A 13,832-nucleotide genomic window follows, 5' to 3' on the forward strand; every position below is an offset into this window, starting at 1 on the left:
ACATTAATTCAAAAATGATTCAATTAATCTTGAAAAAAATCATGGGTAAACATAACATACAACATGATCATCACACAAAACATCAAGGCAATTGGGTAAAATTAGGCATGGTAATCAAATTGCATAAGTCAAGGTAAGCACAATCAAGCACATGTGTGACCCCAAATGGCACACCAACTTAGCATAGGCCTAAAACAAAAATGGTAATTGGTAAAAACCTCAAACCAAAGCCATAACAACACTCAACATGTCTACAAAATAATGTGCAAAATTTCACATTCATTGGATAAAGGACAAGCATTTCACAATCAAATTAAATTCAAGACAATTCAAAAGCTCACAAATGACCATCCAGAAGGAAAAATCTCAATTAAATCAGAAATCAATCCAAAAATTCCACCATAAATCATGAGCATTCACAACATTCATATCAAGCATCATACAAAAAATCAGGAGATTTGGAATTCATTTGGCATGGAAAATTCATCAATCAAGTTGGACATCACAAGGTGTGACACAAATTGTCACACCTAACTTAGAAAAATCATGAATCAGCAATGGCAATTGATAAAAATGCAAACTCAACACCAAAATGTCCAGCAAGATGTCTAGTTTCAACATGTAAAATTTCATGAGCATTGGATAAAATCTCAGCATTTCACAAAAGATATGGCAAGGTAAGGTACAAAATGGACATCTATACACAAACCCTAGGCAAAATAATTTTCTAGCCAAGCACAATTTATGGAAAAATGATGATAAAATACTAGAGACAATAAGGAAGGCAATGCAAAAATCCTCATATTTGTTGGATCATTATTCAATTACTTATGAATTTTAGAAGTGTGAAAAAAAATAAAAAAATCATGAAGCAAGCATATGGAAATGGCATGGAGGGAAGTCAAATAATATGAAATGACATTTGAATAAATGTTGTGGCTGGGAATCGAATTGAGTTACAATTCAAACACTGACGCCAAATGAATGAAACTCTGCGTTTCATTAAACGCATGTGGCAAGTCAATGGTGATGTGGCTTGGTCAAAGGCGCTAGGGCCAATCATTTTGCCATGCAGACGCATACGTGTACCAATACATGCGCATATATTCACAAACACATGCAGAACTCATGAAAAGCAATCTGAAAGATCAAACGCACGCCTGGGAATGAGATTCATCAATCTTCATCGTGTTCATCATGGCTCAAGAACTTTTTTCTCAGATTTCAATAATAAGCACATCAATGGATAGATCTTTCAACATAGAGCAAGGATCAATTCATGGCTAAGGCTAATTCATCAAGACAAGATCAAATCGAGCAAAACAAATTTCATCATCAAAACATTAATCCACCATATCTAACACAATAATGCATGGAAATTAATGACTCGAAGCTCAGATTAATCAGTGTTCAAAGATCTACAGCAATAGCATAACAATTTTAGGAATTAGAGAGGTTGATTTTGTGACCTCTTGAAGAAGCAGAACTGGAATTGACTGATTTAGGCCTTGCAATGCTTAATTAGATCTTCTAAATCACTTGTATGGATGAATGGATGAAGACTTGAGGCTTAATCGTGCTTGATTCCACCACAATATGAATTCACCATTAATGAATGCAGGCTTTGAGCATGAGCAAAACTACATGAATTCCTTTGGATCTTGCTTCAAACCTACTCCATAACTCTTCCAGATGACGATTTGATCAAGAAAAATGCAATGTGTTTGAAGAATTTGAAAGAAAAAAGTGATAGAAAAATTTGTGGTTTGGATCTAGATCTAAGAATTGTGACTGTTAATGGATGAAAACAGTTATGCTTTAGGCTTTATACTCCCTCTTAATCATGCCTCTAATCAGGTTTAAGCCTTTGGTAATTGGATTAGCAAAATAGGAGTGCACATGCAAATTGGACATTTCACCTTATGCATGGAAAATATGAATGGAACAGTACACGGGCTGCATGTTGACAATTGACTTCTGTTGACTTTCTAGGGTTTTAGATGAACTGATCATTGACTGATGAGCTTTGAGCCTCCAATGCTTGGCCAAACCACTTCAAAATGATCCTTGGGTCACATGAACTCATTGTACCAACCCTAAGGCTTTGATCCCATAGAACATGCACTTGCTTGCTTGCACAACTGAATCTCCTGACCAGTCTTGACTGATGACTTGGTGGACTATGCAATGGACAATGCAATGTTAATGACCTAAACATGAAAATGTATATACAAAATGGGAGGTGCAAATTTGAGGTGCTACAGCTGCCCCTATTCAATCAACTGGGAACCCGAACGGATGAGAGCAATGGTTGTCAGACCTTCAGGGTAAACAGGGATTGAATACCAAAGAATCGTAGAAATTTGCACTCCGCGGGGGATGATGCAAGATATGTGCCACAGCAACCAGACAATACGTTTACCGACGACTCCTGGGGATTTCTGATTTTTATCAAAGAAAGGCACAACCAAACGTCAACGGACGATTGGGAAAAACTCAACGTTTATCGACACCAACGGAGAGGTGACCAGACATTAACGAATGACTGGGAAGACTCGACCAGACGTCAACGGACGAACGGGAGAAGCTCGACGTTTATCGACACCGACGACTCTACTGGGAATCTCTGGCTGGGGAATTACCAGACATGGACCGATGACTGGGATGAGACTCGACGTTTACCGACATCGAAAGATGATGTTTATCGACATCAAACAAAGGACGGCCAGACATTTACCGATGACTGGAGTATAGGATATACAACTAGACGTCAGCGGACGACTAGGCAAAAACTCAACGTTTATCGACACCAACGGAGAGGTGATTCTACTGGGGAAAGAGTTAACACAACCAAACGTAAACGGACGATCGGGAAAAACTCAACGTTTATCGACACCAACGGAGAGGTGAACAGACATCAACTGACGACCTGTGGGGAGAATACAACCGGATGTCAACAGACAACTAGGAAAAACTCGACATTTATCGACACCAACGGAGAGGTGAATCTGACTGGAGAACAACTATACGTCAACGGACGAATAGGAAAAACTCAACGTTTATCGACACCAACGGAGAGGTGACTCTTGGGGAAAGAAAATATGTTACGAACATCAAAAGATGATGTTTACCGACATCAAAAGAAGACCAAACATTTACCGATGACTGGGGTGAGACTCGATGTTTACCGACACCAAAGAAAGACGACCAGACATTTACCGATGACTGGGGTAAGACTCGATGTTTACCAACACCGAAAGAATGGTGTTTACCGACACCGAAAGAATGGTGTTTACCGACACCAAAGAAAGAACACACGCGGGTGTTGACATGACACTTATTGGTATCACGGGTACGACATCTACATATGTCAGGGCAAGGCTAAACACTTGCTGGGGATCTTCACTGGGGAGAATCAAGCTTTCCTTCCACGGACGGGTGAGGAAATAAACCTCTCCGGGGAATATCAATCCTGAATGCTGTCTAGAGCAACTATAACAAACGTGTTATACAGATGTTGAACAAAGATCCGCCTCTGCCGGGGATACGGTCTGATTAGGTGTGACATATGAATGCATATGTTTGAATTTTTCTATGGCGTAATGCTCCATATCGAATGGAAATACTACGCGATTTGAGGATGCAATGATTACTACATGCAATAATGCAAAAGGATGAACTCCTGCTGGGGAGCAAGCTGATCAGATACTCCAACTCCGTGGGGGAGACTTTGTCTAAGGAATGCTCTGCGGGGATGTAACACCGACTTCTCACTCATGCTGGAGAATAGCACTGCCGCTGGGGAAAGGATCCCAATCCACTCGGGGACTCCGCTTGGGAAACAAACAAAGCGACTTCGCTGGGGATAGCTGCCAATCCAATCCACAGGTAAGATAAACTCTGCTGAAGATAATTTTCCAGACCTGATCCACTCGGGGAACCTGCTGGGGGAAACCATCAACACAAACCTCTGCTAGGGGAACACATCACAACCCTGATGGGGACAGGCATTCACCACTCTGTTGAAGAAAAGCATAATTCTGGTGGGGAAAGTAATATACCAGACCACGCTGGGGATAGACCACTATAAGGTCAGCTGGGGACAATCGTTCACGACCACGCTGGGGATAACATTACTTCAAACCAGACTGCTGGGGAATAAAACCCATCCACTGACACCTTCGCTGGGGATACAACATCCTTCCAACTCAGTGGGGATAATCAATCTTCAGACTCAGCTGGGAACGTGACAGCTTTCAGACTAGCTGGGGACTTATCAATCTTTAGCTCTGCTGGGGATAGAAGACATTATCCACAGATGTCTCTGCAGGGGAGAAAAAAAGTTACGATATCCTTCAAACTTGCTTGGGGAAACAGCCACTTCCAATCCTGCTGGGGAATTAACCATGGCTTAACTATGCTGGGGAGACAAGTCTCGACCTTGCTTCACCTGCTGGGGAATATCCCCATCCTCTCGTACTGCTGAGGAATCAACCGTGGCTTATCTGCTTCAGCCAGGAAATCAACAAGTAACAACCTACAAAACAGCACAACATACATGCCCCAGGGGTTGCATGGACAAGATACGCTCAAGTGTCCTCAACATTCAAAATGATTTTCAAATGTTTTATCTTTCTGCACATTATTGCCTTGCCTTCATGTTTTTATATGCAATGTTTATCAAAAATTCGGACGTTTTTGCAAACAAAACAGTAAAATATAAAACAAGAGAGCAACTTATCTGAATAGCGACTTTTATTGATTGAAAATGTGCCTGAAAAGGAGAATACATCGGGAAGCAACTCCTAGAAAGAGGTAATTGCGCACAAAAGGAAAAAATCTATCCTAATGGCAATGTGAACACGGCATCCACTATTTCCTAATTTTGTTATAGCTCACAGATCACCAGTATTCCTCCCAAATCCTTGCTTTCTGAGAAGAATGACTGGACCGATCACATCTTTGGAGATGGTAGATGCTGAAGCGCAATGAAGTACAGATAACTCAGACTGTAGTCTTCGCTTTAATCCCTCTTTTGGATGGATCGCCCTTTCGGGTTTTCAATCCACCGGGATACCCATTTTTGCCTAAGCCGCCCTTGCGGGTTTTCGACTTACCGGGTGTACAAATTCTTTTCATTTTTATCCCTAATTTTTGCTCGAACCTTTTCTTTCTGTTTTTTGGTTCGCCGGGATGCCCTTTCTTGCCTGGACTCTTTTATTCTCTTTGTCCAGCGGGTCAATTTATGCGAAGTATTTTTTGACTACATCTGAGTTAACAGGGGACGGAAAATCTTCACCATCCATAGTTGTAAGCATCAAGGCTCCACCGGAGAAGACCTTCTTCACAACATATGGACCTTCATAATTAGGAGTCCACTTGCCCCTGTTATCTGTACCGGGAGGAAGGATCCTCTTCAAAACTAGATCACCAGTTTGATAGCTTCGAGGATGCACTTTCTGATCAAAAGCTCTCTTCATCCTTCTCTGATACAACTGCCCATGGCACACAGCCGCTAACTGTCTCTCTTCAATAAGGCTCAACTTGTTAAACCTTGTTCGAATCCACTCGGCTTCGTCAAGCTTGACATCTAGCAAAACTCTCAGAGAAGGAATCTCCACTTCAACTGGTAGGACTGCTTCCATACCATACACAAGAGAGTAAGGGGTTTCCCCGGTCGACGTACGTACGGAGGTGCGGTACCCATGCAAAGCGAATGGCAACATCTCATGCCAATCCTTGTACGTCACGACCATCTTCTGCACAATCTTCTTAATATTCTTGTTTGCCGCCTCTACAGCACCGTTCATCTTCGGTCTGTAAGGAGAAGAATTGTGATGTTCAATCTTGAAATCTTTGCAAAGCTCTTTCATCATCTTGTTATTGAGATTCGAACCATTGTCAGTGATGATTCTTTTAGGAACCCCATAACGACAGATGATTTCCTTCTTAATGAATCGGGCAACCACTTGTTTGGTAACATTAGCATAGGAAGTTGCTTCCACCCATTTGGTGAAGTAATCAATTGCAACCAGGATGAAGCGATGTCCATTAGAAGCAGTAGGCTCGATCTTCCCAATCATATCAATCCCCCACATTGCGAACGGCCAAGGCGAATTCATAACATTCAGAGGGCTTGGTGGTACATGCACCTTATCAGCATAAATTTGACACTTATGGCATTTCCGAGCGTACTTGAAACAATCGGATTCCATAGTCATCCAGTAATAACCGGCTCTCAACAATTTCTTGGACATTGCATGACCACCAGCATGGGTACCAAACGAACCCTCATGCACTTCCTGCATCAACATGTCTGCTTCGTGTCTATCCACGCATCTGAGCAAGACCATGTTAAAGTTCCTCTTGTACAACACATCATCCTGATTCAAATAAAAGCTTCCAGCTAGCCTTCTCAGGGTTTTCTTGTCATTCTTCGACGCTCCTTCAGGATACTCCTGGCTCTTGAGGAAGTTCTTGATATCATAGTACCACAGTTTCTCATCAACAACAGACTCGGCTGCAAACACATACGCAGGCCTCTCGAGTCGATTCACCGTAACGTATGGCACATGATTCCACCAATGAACTTTGATCATAGAAGACAAAGTAGCCAAGGCATCAGCCATCTGATTCTCATCCCGGGGGACATGATATAACTTCACCTTCTTGAAGAACGTCAGTATTCTTCTGGTGTAATCTCTGTAAGGAATCAAATGAGGCTGATTAGTATTCCAATCTCCATTGACCTGATTGATCACTATAGCGGAATCTCCATATATGTCAAGTGTTTTGATCCTCAAATAAATGGCTTCTTCTATTCCCATGATACAAGCCTCATAATCAGCTTCATTGTTGGTGACATCAAAAGTCAATCTGGCAGAAAAAGGTATATGAGCGCCTTTAGGATTGATAAGCATTGCACCAACACCGTTGCCATTCACATTCACAGCCCCATCAAACATCAATGTCCACTTGTCATCAGGATCCGGTCCTTCCTCGACAAGGGGCTCTTCACAATCCTTCATCTTAAGATACATGATGTCTTCATCAGGGAATTCAAACATCATCGGCTGATAATCCTCAATCGGTTGCTCGGCAAGGTAGTCTGACAGAATACTACCTTTGATGGCCTTCTGTGACGTGTACTGGATATCATATTCTGTTAAAATCATCTTCCAACGGGCAACACGTCCGGTGAGAGCCGGCTTCTCAAAGATGTATTTTACTGGATCCATCTTAGAAATCAACAAAGTAGTATGGTTCAACATATACTGCCTCAGTTGGCGAGCAGCCCAGGCCAAAGCACAACAAGTTTTCTCAAGCTGTGAATATTTGATTTCACAGTCGGTAAACTTTTTGCTAAGGTAGTATATGGCATGCTCTTTTCGACCAGACTCGTCATGCTGTCCCAATACATACCCCATCGAGTTCTCAGTCACTGATAGGTACATTATCAGAGGTCTCCCAGGAACTGGAGGTATAAGGATTGGAGGTTTCTGCAAATACTCTTTTATTTTGTCAAAAGCTTTCTGACAATCATCATTCCACCTGATTGCTTGATTCTTTCTTAGCAATTTGAATATTGGTTCACACGTGGCAGTTAGGTGAGATACAAACCTTGCAATGTAGTTCAATCTCCCTAAAAACCCACAAACCTGCTTTTCGGTTTTCGGTTCAGGCATTTCTTGAATAGCTTTGACTTTTGCTGGATCAACCTCAATCCCTTTCTCACTGACAATGAAGCCTAACAGCTTCCCGGATCTCACCCCAAACATACATTTGTTCGGATTCAGCCTCAGTTTGAATTTTCTCAACCGATCAAACAACTTCTGCAAATTAACCAGGTGCTCCTCCTCTGTCTGCGACTTCGCAATCATATCATCCACGTACACTTCAATCTCTTTGTGCATCATGTCATGAAAGAGAGTCGTCATAGCCCTCTGATAGGTAGCACCGACATTCTTCAGCCCAAATGGCATCACCTTATAGCAGAACGTGCCCCAAGGTGTAATGAATGTCGTCTTTTCCATGTCTTTTGGTGCCATCTTAATCTGATTATAACTAGAAAAACCGTCCATGAAAGAGAAAACCGAGGATTGAGCCATGTTATCAACCAATACATCAATGTGAGGTAATGGGAAATCATCTTTCGGACTCGCCCTATTCAAATCCCGGTAATCGACACACATTCTGACTTTGCCGTCCTTCTTCGGCACGGGAACAATGTTGGCCACCCACGGGGGATAAGTGGTCACTGACAAGAAACCAGCATTGAACTGCTTCTGAACCTCTTCCTTGATCTTAACAGCCATATCAGGACTAGTTCTGCGAAGCTTCTGCTTTACCGAAGGACACTCTTCTCTGAGAGGCAGTCTATGCACCACAATATCGGTATCCAACCCAGGCATATCTTGATATGACCAGGCGAATATCTCCACATATTCTCTCAACATCTCAATCAACCTGCTCTTGACATCTTCTTTCAAAGCAGCCCCGATCTTAATATCTCTTCTGGCGTCCTCAGTACCAAGGTTGACAATCTCCAACTCCTCCTGATGAGGTTGGATGACCCTTTCCTCCTGTTTCAACAATCTGACCAATTCTTTGGGGAGTTCACAGTCTTCCTCACTCTCCTCTTCAGCTTGGTAGATGGGATTATTGAAATCATACTGAGCCATAACAGAACTGTTCATATTGGATTCCGTGGGATCACTTCTGCATGTTTAATGCTTTGTTTTAGAAAAAAGAATTCAAGAAAGTCACAAAAAACAAAAACATTGCCATTTTATTTTTTTTGAAAAAATGAAAACAAAAACAGAAAGACAGGGATCACAAAATTGTTTGCAAAACGTCCTTTATTAATGATATCATTGAAAACATGATGAGGCCCTACAATGAACCACTACGCCTTGGGCAAAACGTAGGGTTTTGTGCAAAATGAAAAACAAAAGAAAATTACTCTGTTTGAAGAGTAACTTGGACCACATCTTCTGCTGTCCAATTGTTGATCAACTCCCCTGGTGCACACGGGCGAACCCAGTTGTCCAGATCACAATCACTATCACCATCTTCACTACTGGCTGCAAAGACGTCACCGTGATTCATCAGCCCAGCGCTGGTAAAGGTACTCGGACCTGTCTGCACACCCTGCTCCGCCTATAGAGGTTGATAGCCAATTCCGAACTTATCTTCTTTCACGGGCAAGTCCACCATCTTTCCCCAGCCCTCAGCATTGCCAGAGTTGACAACCTCTACCGCCTGCTTATACGATGCAATTGAGGCACTTGGCTTCTTCTGCTCAGCAAAGGCCACCCTCTCAAGAGCAACAGTCTCGAATGCCTGGCATAAAGTTTCATGGATCTCGCCATCCACCTCTACATATTTGAAAGAGGATAGGTGACTCACCAGAATATCTTCTTCACCGCACACGGTCACAATCTGACCGTTCCAGACATATTTCAACTTCTGGTGGAGAGTCGACGACACTACCCCAGCTGCGTGAATCCAAGGACGCCCCAACAAACAACTATAAGCTGGCTGGATGTCCATCACATAAAAGACAATGTCAAACACCTCCGGACCGATCTTCACTGGCAAGGTGACTTCACCAAAAACAGACCGTTTGGATCCATCGAATGCACGCACAATCAGGTCACTCAGAGTGAGGATAACCCCTTCCACATCAATCTTGCCCAAAGTCTTCTTAGGCAACACATTCAACGAAGAGCCAGTGTCTACCAGCACATGAGACAACACTGCCCCCTTGCACTCCATGGTGATGTGCAAGGCCTTGTTATGGTTACGTCCCTCAGGCGTTAAGTCCAAATCGGTGAATCCCAAACCGTGCCTAGTACTCACATTGGCAATCACACCCTCCAGTTGGTTGACAGAAATCTCTTGAGGCACGTAAGCCAGATTCAGCATTTTCAACAAGGCATTACGATGTGCCTCAGAGCACAGAAGCAATGAGAGTATAGAAATTTTGGACGGAGTCTGATTCAGCTGATCTACAATCTTGTAGTCACTCTTCTTGATTATTTTCATAAACTCCTCCACGTCCTTCTCAAATGAACCCTCAGGCGCCTCCTTCTGAGTTGGTTCTTCGTCAACCACTGCTTGTTTGCCTTTAGCCTTGGCGAGAGCCTCAACATTGTTGTCCCTCAACGGTTGCGGAGCAAACAAACGCCCACTTCTGGTAAACCCTCCTGGTCCTCCGACATTGTCCACAACTGGACTCACAACCACAGGAGTTCTACTAGGCAACCCAATAGTCACAAGCGCTTGATTTACCGGCCTAACCTGACTCTCAGCCCTTCTATTGCTGCGATAAGCGTTGTCATACTTCCATGGCACAACCCTACTATCAACAGCCCTTCTACCCGAAGCATTGACAGTTACAGGAGCGGAAATAGTAACAGGAGTACCACTAACTGCAGGCGCATTACCAGTCCTCTGACCACGTCCCTCGGACGGTTTGAAATAGATAGTGACGATTGACACCATCCCACGATCTCTAACAGCCCGACTGAATTGCAAACAGCCCTCGTCAATCAAATTCTGAATACCAACCCTCAACTGATTACAACCATTTGCTGACTCTGCACAGACTACACAACCCTCACAACAGCCCGGGAATACTCCCCCATTCAACAAACGGTTCTTTACAACCAACAACGATGTCTGGACATCCTCAACACTGACCATCAAATCTTCAGCTTCTCCCCCTTCGACATTGTTCACTCTGTGTGTACCATGCGGAGGCATAGGGTTGTTTACAACATTCGGCACAGGAGCAAAATTGATAGTTTTAGCGTCAATTAGGTCCTGGACTTTATGATGAAAAGCCCTGCAGTTCTCAATGTGGTGTCCCGGTGCACCAGAGTGGAAATCACATCGCACGTTGGCATCATACCCAGGTGGTATTTTTGTCAACGGTGCCATGGTTCTCAACTCCATGAATCCCAATCTGAGCAACTCAGGTAGCAACTCAGCATAGGTCATCGGTAGCGGATCAAAACGTCGATCAGGCATCCTCTGTCTCGGCTGATACGGACGTTGCTGTTGTTGTTGTTGTTGTGGCGGTTGTTGAACTCTCTGTTGTTGTTGTTGTTGACGAGTTTGAGGTGCTGGAATGGTCACAGCAGCAACCTGGCGATACTGATTTCTGTTTACATTTCTTCTACCGTGTTGCACCGCATTGGTTTCACCCTCTCTCCTGCGAGGTGCCCCAGCAAACGGTTTCTTCGAAGACGAGGATCCTACATCCTGAATTTTACCAGCTTTAATCAGACTTTCAGTCCTCTCACCATAAATTACAACATCTGAGAAACTACCGAATGGGCGACTTCCCATCCGGTCCATGAATACACCCTGAAAAGTACCAATGAACATATCAGTAAGTTCCCTCTCCAGCATAGGGGGTTGTACTCTTGCAGCCAATTCACGCCACCTCTGGGCATACTCCTTGAAGCTCTCTCCAGATTTTTGACAAAGACTCTGCAACTGAGTCCGGCTCGGCGCCATGTCCATGTTATGTTTATATTTCCTCAAGAAGGCTTCACCCAGATCTCTCCAGCATCGGATAGAATCTCTCTTAAGCTCCATGTACCAATCCAAGGAAGCCCCAGATAAGCTATCCTGGAAGAAGTACATCCACATTTTCTCGTCATCTGTGTAAGCAGAGATCTTCCTATAATAGGCCTGCACGTGGGTGCGAGGGCAAGAAGTACCATTGTATTTATCGAATGAGGGCGCTTTGAATTTGTAAGGGATCCTCAACCCTTCCACCAAACCCATGTTAGTCACATCAAACCCAAGGGAGTTCTGACATTCCATAGCCCTGATTTTCTCAGCAAGGGCATCAACATTACGGTCCCTCTCTTCAACTCTCACCACATCACCATCATCTTCACTGAGCAGAGTGAACATGTCCTCCTGTCTGTCAACAAGCGAAGCAGGATGACGAATTGGAGCCCGGGTAGCTCTAGCATTAACAGTCTCTGCAGCAAGAGGATGTCCGTTGATTCTGATCCCCCTTAACTCATCACCCACAGCATAATCATTGGCGGGAGCAGCAGCAACAACATTCTCATGAAGAAGCACACCCACTGGTGAAGCACGGTTGGACGGCGGAATCACGGCTTCCTGTCTCTGGGCTAAGGCACGCAGCTCCTCTTGCCCTTGAACAACCCCTTGCATCATCGTCATAAATTGGGCCATGTTTGCCCTCATCTCAGCCAATTCTGCTTGAACCTCGTCCATGTTCCTCTGATGATTGAGTCTGGTTGAGTAGCGATGCGGTCGTTGATCAGCTATCCTGCCTGACACAGGAACCAGAGTGAGAAGTCATGAACAAGAACACCTGTTATGCAAAATGATATGAGTATGATGCTAATGATGCATATGATGCACATGATATGTTCATTTCTCAGGCATTCAAAGAGCCCGATTCATCTTCAAGAAATGGCAACCTGCAATATACAACAAGGAAGCTACACAAGATAATGAGCACAAGGTGAAGCACCAACAACCTCATCTATAGATAAGAGCAACAAGGATCATACAACAATGTCAACAAAGATCCTGGTAAATCAAAGTACAATAATGAATCCCATCCAACAAGCCTGGAGGTGATTCTCAACATAAACAACAAAGATGCAAGCTAAGACAAATGGCTTCCAGGAATGAGAGTCTTCAAATACTGACACTGGTCTATCAACAGGTCACACTCTGAACATTCTGGCAAGGGAGTGAGCTTCTCCTTCAATTGTCTTCTGAGCTCTACAACTTCCCCTCCAAGTTGGTTCTCTGATGCATGTCTCAAGTCTACTTCCTTCTTCAACTGGATGTCTTTGTCTCTGAGTTGCTTCTCCAGGTCTCTTATCTTCTTCTGATAACAGGCTTCAACTCTCTGCAACCTCAAACACTCACGGTGTTCTGCATTCAACAAGTTCTCCATCTCTTCTTGCTCTTTACTCCACTAGCATCTATACCCTGCAGGTCTCTGAGTTGATGAGTCAAGTTCAACTTATCAGCTTTGGCTTGGTACAACTCCATCTGGGTATCTTGCTCTTTCTCTTTCAACCGACGATTCTCCATCAGGGCTTGCTTGTAGTGCTCAGCAGGTACACTCTCAGCAAGGATCAAAGGTGTTTGCTCTTGCAAGGACTTCATCCTATCATAGGGCAGCAACAAAGTTTCCACTCTCTTCTTGACCCACTCAGTATAGTCAGGCATAGCAATGGCAAACTTCTCCCCTAGAACAGCTCCATCCTTGACACCAATGATCTTCCAAGCTCTTCCCACTCGCTCCAAACTGACAGGGTCACTCCGCTTCTCAAAATACACACTCTCAGCTACCTCGGCATCAAGTGGTCTTCCATTCATAATGAACCCTAACTGGCGAAGAGAAAGAACTGGGTTGTAATTGATGCAACCCTTAGTCCCTACAAGTGGCACATTATGGAACTCTCCACAACTCATGATAACATTACACACATCCATCCGGTAAGACTGCCACCTGATATCATATGAGGTAAGAGACATAACCCTCTGAGTCCACTTATGAGTGCTCTGAGCATCCACAAAAGGTCCACTGACTGGCAGAAGAGACAGGAACCATCTGAGCAAAAGTGGGAGACAACATCTGATAGCTCCACCCTTACCATGCCTACTATGGATAGCATAGTAAGTGTCACCTAACAGAGTAGGAACCGGGTTTCCTCCAAGAAAGATAGTGACTGCAGCATAGTCCACAAAATTGGGCATACTCGGGAGCAAGACAATCCCATAAATCATGATGGCCAATTGAGCATGAAAAGCTTCCCAAT

This window comes from Lathyrus oleraceus, chromosome 6, assembly GCF_024323335.1.
Source record: "Lathyrus oleraceus cultivar Zhongwan6 chromosome 6, CAAS_Psat_ZW6_1.0, whole genome shotgun sequence".
In the NCBI taxonomy this organism is placed as follows: domain Eukaryota; kingdom Viridiplantae; phylum Streptophyta; class Magnoliopsida; order Fabales; family Fabaceae; genus Lathyrus; species Lathyrus oleraceus.